The sequence below is a fragment of the Triticum dicoccoides genome, chromosome 2A (assembly GCF_002162155.2).
Source record: "Triticum dicoccoides isolate Atlit2015 ecotype Zavitan chromosome 2A, WEW_v2.0, whole genome shotgun sequence".
In the NCBI taxonomy this organism is placed as follows: Eukaryota; Viridiplantae; Streptophyta; class Magnoliopsida; order Poales; family Poaceae; genus Triticum; species Triticum dicoccoides.
In genome coordinates this window covers 62,041,743-62,049,375 of record NC_041382.1, presented here as the reverse complement: position 1 = coordinate 62,049,375, position 7,633 = coordinate 62,041,743, and positions in this window count along the sequence as shown.

The window sequence follows — 7,633 nt, the reverse complement described above, 5'->3', positions numbered from 1 at the left end:
CAGTTTACAGGGCGCGCTTCATTATGATGCATTTCTCTCAATGCATTTCCACCACTAGAGAGACTTTAGACGCGTTTGGTTTAATGCTCAATTAATTAGGGCGTGGTAACCGCAATCAAGTCCACAATTTTCTCTCCATGTACTGTACTACTACGGAGTGCATGCATGTGTGTACCCAGGGTGGAAGCACTGCATGCATGTGTGTACGCATTATTCCCTCTAGTAATAGACGCCGTGCTATAACTACCAATGCTATTTTTCAGGCCGATCACTAGTCGCCTTGGTCCCACAGATTTTTTTTCTTTTTTCTGAAGCGCATTGTATAAACAGTGACGGATGGAGTAGTATGAGCGGATTCAAAGAAGAGCGTATTGATGGTTTCTTCTTCAGAGCAACTTACAGTGGGAAAGGTGGGGCTTATTATTTGACTGCTCATTACTCACTATTAATGCGGCACAACAACCGGGCTGAGTCTCCCATGCGGTTGTGCACTACCCCCTCGGTTCTTAAATATACTCTGGAGTATTTGTCTTTCTAGAGATTTCAACGAGTGACTACTCAAATATTTGTCTTTTTAGAGATTTCAAATGGACTGGCACTGACGTATATAGACATATTTTAGAGTGTAGATTCACTTATTTTGCTCTGTATGTAGTCACTTGTTGAAATCTCTGTTAAGACGAATAGAATATTTAGGAACAGAGGGAGTACACATACGAAGCAAAATGAGTGAATCTACACTCTAAAATATGCCCGTTTGAAATTTGTAAAAGACAAATTTTTAGGAACGAAGGAGTATAATTTTGTGCATGGCACATGGACCCGGATGATGAAGAGGCTTCTGGCAATGCTATCAAGCTTCCATCATTTGTTTACATAATTGATGTACTATACAAATAATTTTCCAGCGACATGAAATTGTACAATGGTGTGAGCTTTCAGTTTTTGTTTCGCGTGTCTTGCCATCGATGCTCTTTCGGAAACAATAAAAAACTAACTTCCTTGCTAATGCATGTCAATTATTAGCAGATTAGGCAGACTAAGGCATAGCCTAGTGGTGGGAAGGGGCTGATGCCTTCCCATCCACCCAGGTTCAAGGCCTGGTACTTGCAATTTGGGTTTGTTGCACCAATTATACTATAGGGGGTTCCCTTACAGTCTTTCTATCAAAAAAATTATTAGCAGATCAGAGCTAATAATTACATCACAACTGAAGACAAAGTTGTGAGAAGGTGTTAAATTAAAATTGATCCATGCTTTAATTGGCAGCAACGTCCCCCAGCTTTGTCTAAATCAACAAGGCATGTTGGGAAAAAAAGTAGCTGTCTGGAGCATGCAACATTCCGATCATTTTGTGAAGTTCCACTAAAATAGAGATGAGCGTCCCTGTTCCAAAGATATCAAGTGTGATTACGATAATAGAGGACTGCTGATGAAACAATAAACACACAAATAGAAGCCGGTCACCTTTGGAGTCTCTCTTAAGACTAACTAGTTGGAGAAGATTACGCTCGGAGTTGGATGAGGAGGATAGAGCAAAACCAATCTCCCTTTGTGCAGTCGCACTGAAATGTAGAGACGTTGCCCGTGTGACATTTTAGTACAACTGCACAAAATACTCTTAAGAAAAAAGTGATTTGTGCAGTTCACCAAAAGGTCGCAATAGCAACAAGGTGAAATGGATAGCCCTGCTTGCAAAAAAGAGGTAGAAAGGAAACAATTACTGGCCAATAACAGTTGATGACACATGCGACGACAAAAAAGAAGCATATTCCTTGTCCTAAGGGAAGATAACAACACGGTTGTGTTTGTCTAAAATGGTGTGAGGACGAGAATGCAATATGGAAAGTACGCCGGACGAGCTACGTTTTGGGCAAAGAACTATGGAAGATCCACATGCAGTGACGTGGGAAAACGGGCAGTGGAGCAAGGCCGGAGGGGTTACCTGGAGGTCGTCGGGATGTAACTAGGAGAGCGGCGGCGAGCGGAATCTGCGAGCAGGTGGCGTAGGCCCTGCCGCGCTGGAGCTTGGTCAGAGAGAATGGCGTGTACCGCAGATTGGGACGTGGTGCCTCGGCACCGTCGAACGGAGAAACGATGCACTTCCTCCCTTTCCCCGGCGGAGGGGATGCGACCGGATCAGTGACCAACGGTGAGAGAGAGAGAGGCCACCGCACTCCCTTTCCCCCGGCGGATGGGATGCGGCTGGATCAGTGACCAACGGTGAGAGAGAGAGACCACCGCACTCCCTTTCCCCCAGCGGACGGGATGTGGCCGGATCAGTGACCAACGGTAAGAGAGAGAGAGACCCACCGCACTCCCTTTCCCCCGGCGGACGGGATGCGGCCGGATCAGTGACCAACGGTGAGAGAGAGAGAGGCCACTGGAGCCTTGTGTGAGATATTCTGAAGAGCGGACTACCTTTTCCTCCATAAAAATCGTTTTATATTCTGTGTACGTGCCATTGAGCGCTATAACTTTATTTAAAAATAATGCAGCAACACGTCAAGTAGAACTTTGTTTCGTGCACGCGTGGTACATGACCTCCCTAGGTAAACAACCGCTACGGGCATTCAAATTAGCACGTGGGATGCCATTTCGTAAAGAAATGAGCTCCACCGTGTACCCGCAGGGTGTGGCTGGGCACGAAGCGTGAGTACGTGCATGGTGCACCTATTCTCTTCTTGTATACGTACACCACCTACGTGGGGTTGTGTGATAGAGATACAAGCCTGGAGAGATATAGTGTGTGGGTTCTTGAGAGTTTTTTTTGTGGGGGGGGGGGTCAATCGAAAAATTTAACATATGCAATGTGTGTGAAATAGAGTCCTGGATATAACATATATATAGAGGGGGCGATCCACGAGAAGAGATTGGAGGTATCATCGGCTTGAGGTGTCCATAGAATCGAAGAGAGGGATGATGATGTGTGTGTGCGCGCGCGATCGATAAAGAGTGCCATCAAATTTGTGTGTGCCCACTCAAAGATATAGAGTGGCTGGCCTACTGGAACGTGAGATGGGACATGTGCAGTTTGTCTCTGTGGCATGGATACCTACCTATAGCGCTCGACTATCGGTGTGTGGTGGGGGAAGAGGGAGGCCCAATTAACTATAGAGGTACAATGGCTGGTATATGTGTGGAGGAGGAGAGAGGCCTACCTCATGTATTAAGGAGATCGATCTGCCTCATGTATTAAGGGAGATCGATCGGCATCCATGCATATGTGCAGGTGATGAATAAGGTTGGGAGAGAGAGAGAGCTAGAGTGTTGGAGGGGGTGGTAGTGGAGTTGCTTCTAACAAATGGTGGGATAGGCTTGCTAGACAAACGGAGGGCACGCCCGCAATATCAATAAGAGAGGAGATGGCTGCTTGTTGTATGTGCACGTGCGTGTGAGAGACGGGTCAGGAGGCATGCACGAATGATGAGGGGGGACGATGTGGCTGTGGTAAGCAGACGTAAATACATAGGAAGATCAATCGCCCTTTGTAAGAGAAAGGAGAGACATAACTTGTGAGGTACGTCGATCAATGGGGGGGTAGTTAAAGTCGATCTAGGTATATGTTGGGAGATCGATCGGTATACATGCATGTGTGTTAGAAGCAAATGAGGCACGAGGAGAAGGATAGAGAGAGAGGGATGCATGTAGGAGGTGGTACAAGAGGCATACTATATCGAGGGGGAGGAGTGTGCGAGTACAAGAACGATGAAAAGAGTGGTGGGAGTGAGGCATGGACGGTGACAAGAGAAGAGGGGAAGCTTGTGTTTGTGCTAGGCACACCTGGCTAGAGAGGCATATCGATCGATGTGTGTCGTAAAGAAGGAGATGGGGGCCTACACACACCGTGGGTGAATGACCTAAAGTGAAAAGACAAATTTGTGCGATGGAGCTAGAGAATGCTAAGGGAGGGTGAGAGGGATGCGGGCGTGTGCATGCACAAGAGAAAGTTAGTGCTAGCTACAAAGATAAGAGGGTTGTGTGGGTGTAAAAGACGAATAGAGATCGTATATACTTCATTATAAAAAGCGAATTCGGATATTTGAAGAATTTATAATAGTGTTTCAAACCGCCGGATGTGTGAATATATATATATAATGGTGATACACATGGTGTGGTTATGAACATCGTATACTACATTTAATATATTTTATCTCTACTCTTATAAAAAACGGAGTTGTTGATGATGGTGTGCCTGCCATCCTGCATTATAGGCCGTCTGATTTATATCTAGCGGATAGCAAGGAAACTATGATGGTTGAAGTTGGCAACAATCATGATTGTAGATTCTTATTGAAATAGAGAAACGAATTCAAATTTAGTTTGAATTGCAGCGCTGGTATAGACATTTGGAATGCACTAAAATGTTGGTATGAGTAGGTTACATGCATTATACAGCAAGCAAAAAAAATTAATCGGACATAACAAGGATTCATACTCCCTCCTTCCATCTATATAGGGCGCAATTAGATTTTTAAGACCGCCTTTGACTATTGACAAGATTAATAGTACATGACATGCACAATGTGAAAATTATATCATTGAAAGAACCTTTCACAAACAAATTTAACAGTGTGCTTTGTGTAAGTTGCATGTCATATATCATTGCTCTAATATTTGGTCAAAGTTAGCATCGAAAAACACATTAGGCCCTATATAGATGGAAGGAGGGAGTAGCTTTGAATAGCATTTGTATAGTAAAACGGGGCAAGACTCTCTCTTTGTGTGGTGTGAATAGTTTTATTTTTTTGTTTTCTTTTTGGTTGAGGGAAGTGTGAATTGATTTGGTACGTACAAGTACAATATAACTACATGTTAGGCTTGTCCCTAAAATTCAACCCGCGTCTTGTTATATCCCGAAAATTCAGATATCATGCTCCCAAAACTGACGCCTTCACAACCCGCGCCTTGCTATCCTGAAATTACAACGCGCGCGAAAACTCCCTCCAGCTGCCAAATCCCGACACGCGAAATCCCCCTTCTAACCATGAGCCGAAAGGGCCTCTAGTTCAAATCGGTGGGGGGTACTTTTGTAACACACCCTACATTTTGGACAAGCGCGTTCCTAAGTCATGCTTCACCCCCTCCCATCGCCCCCTTTTCGCCATTCGAAATCCCAGGCCGCCATAACCTCTCCGCTCCAGCCGCAAAACCCCACCCTCCTCTATCCGCCACATCACCGCTGCCCAGCCGGTGCCTCTTCCCCGACGACGTCGTCCACCGCAACAGCTCGACGTCCCTCAACCACCTCCCCGGATGAGGATCCGTCGTCCATCTCGTCGTCCCGCCGGTTCAGCCGCCCCGTTCTCCACCTCCAAGGAGCTGCTCCGATGATCGCCTCGTCTATCGCGGCTGCTCCATCCCCACAGCGCCGCCTTAACCTGCTCCACCAGAACCGCAGCATCCTCACCGACTCCTCGGACGAAGCCGAGGCCTACTCGGCGCCACCAAAGAGGTTGTACACTCACCGCATCGCACCTTCTCCTTAACTCGACCTCCCAGCGCCGACGGTGCTCCATACCGCACCCCCATGGAGTGGCTACCTTGAAGCCAGCGTTGCGGCCGACATCTCCACGGCGGCTCTCCCCCAGTGCGAGGCCCCTTCGGCGGCGGCGTCCATACCAGCCGGATCTGCTGCTACTACTCCGGCTCTCGCTCGATCGCTCGCTCGCCTAGCTGCTGCTGCTGCTCTCCCCCTCTCTCGTGCTGCTACTCTGCTCCGATTAAGCCACACTTCAGTCGACTGAATCGACTTTTGGGTCAGTCGACTTTCAGGGGTTGGGGGGATCGTCGGAGTTAAGGAAGAACCACCCGCAGCGGGGATGGGGGCTCACTGGAGAGGTACCCCACTATCTATCTTAGGGTTCAGGGTGGGGGCGGGGGACCTAGAGGGCTGGTCGGGGCGGCGGTGGCGAGTTGTTTCGGGGCGGCGAGGCCGCGCTGGGGCCGGCGGTTCGGCCGGTGGTGGCTGGCGGATTAGGGGGGTGCAGGTTGAAGATGAACTGCAGGCCCTCCCTAAACTACATGTCAAGTGCCTCTCTGCTACTGTTGCATTCAGTTTCGACAGTAGCATTCAGATTCCACAGTAAATTTCAGTTTCGACAGTTAAGTTCAGAGTCAATAGTTTTTACCTCATCTGTTGTAGTCTGGTGGTTTTTGGTGATGTTAATTTTACATCCTATTTACATCATCTATTGGAGATGTTATTAGACTCCCACTTGAGATTGACGATGTATGTCTTGTGCTGCTTTAGCCTTGACGTCTTACGGCTCACCGGAGCTGCTCCAACGACAGAACGATCCATCACAACAGATAAGTGCCCTGGATGCCGTCTACAGATTCCTCAGATCTTCCTCCACACCTCCGACAGCCACCTCTGCCTCAACTGCTTCAGCGACCAACCCAATGATGCTGAGGTCGACACGGCTACGGCAAAGAGGTTGTACACTTGTTGCATCACTTATTACTATACATTCACGTCGATCCATTAGGGCTATTTTGGTTCAACGGAAAAACATCGATCCACTGGTTGTTACCAGCACTCTAAATTTCTGCATGCTCTCCTTACATAATCTCACCATATTTTTTTCGTATGCATGTTAGATATTGTACACAGTCATGCTGAACATGTAGAGAAAAAGAGAAGAGTTTTGCGCGGCAATAAAATGTCATGCAGACATCTCTCCATGGTGGGTTCAATGGCAAACCCTCCCCACCCCTCTCCAGATTGTAATCCAGAGGAAGATATCTGTTCTGAGGCGGATTCGGACGCCGCTGACCACTCCTATTTACCCTCAAAGGTGTTTGCTCTACCTTGGCATGATGATGTTAGTCATATCATGCATATATTGCCTTGCAGTTCCTACTTTTGACATCATATATGTCATCTGCTTAGTTTAGACATGTTCTATAATGCCACCTGTTTAGTTTCTATATCATATATGGGAATTATGCAGTCTCATGTCTTTTAGCCAGCCATAATATATGTGAAATGTGCAATGCCATCCTGTTTAACCAGGCATCATATATTTGAATGATATCTTGCCCATCCTTTTCTTCATTACATTTCCATTTGTTGACAATGTTTGTACATTAAACTACTCTTCCTGTGAATCAGCCATTTGGGTGGGAGATGGAAAAATCTAGAGTGAAAACAAGGCCTTCAGAGCAGACAGTGCTACCTGTCGAACCAGATCTCTTGTTGGGTCCCGATAGCTCCTCAGAGATGGATTCAGAGACAGATGACCAGTCCTATTCCCCCACTGAGGTGTATGCTCTAACTTGGCACGGTTATACTGCTCATATCATGCATACGGTGTCTTGCATTGCATAGTTTAGACATCATATACACAATATTCAACACCATGTTCTTAGTTCAGACATCATATCGAATGCCCTCTATTTAGCATATAAATCACATATGTGAATTAAATTATGTGATCCTGATTACTTAGATAACATGTAGGTGAATTATGTCATGCGATCCTGTTTAGTTATTCATCATATCTTTGAATTATGTTATGCTATGCTATCCAGTTTAGATAGACATCATATATGTGAAATTATGTCATGCTATCCGTTTTACTTAAACAATATACATGTCAAATATTTCATGCCCTCTTTTTTCCACACT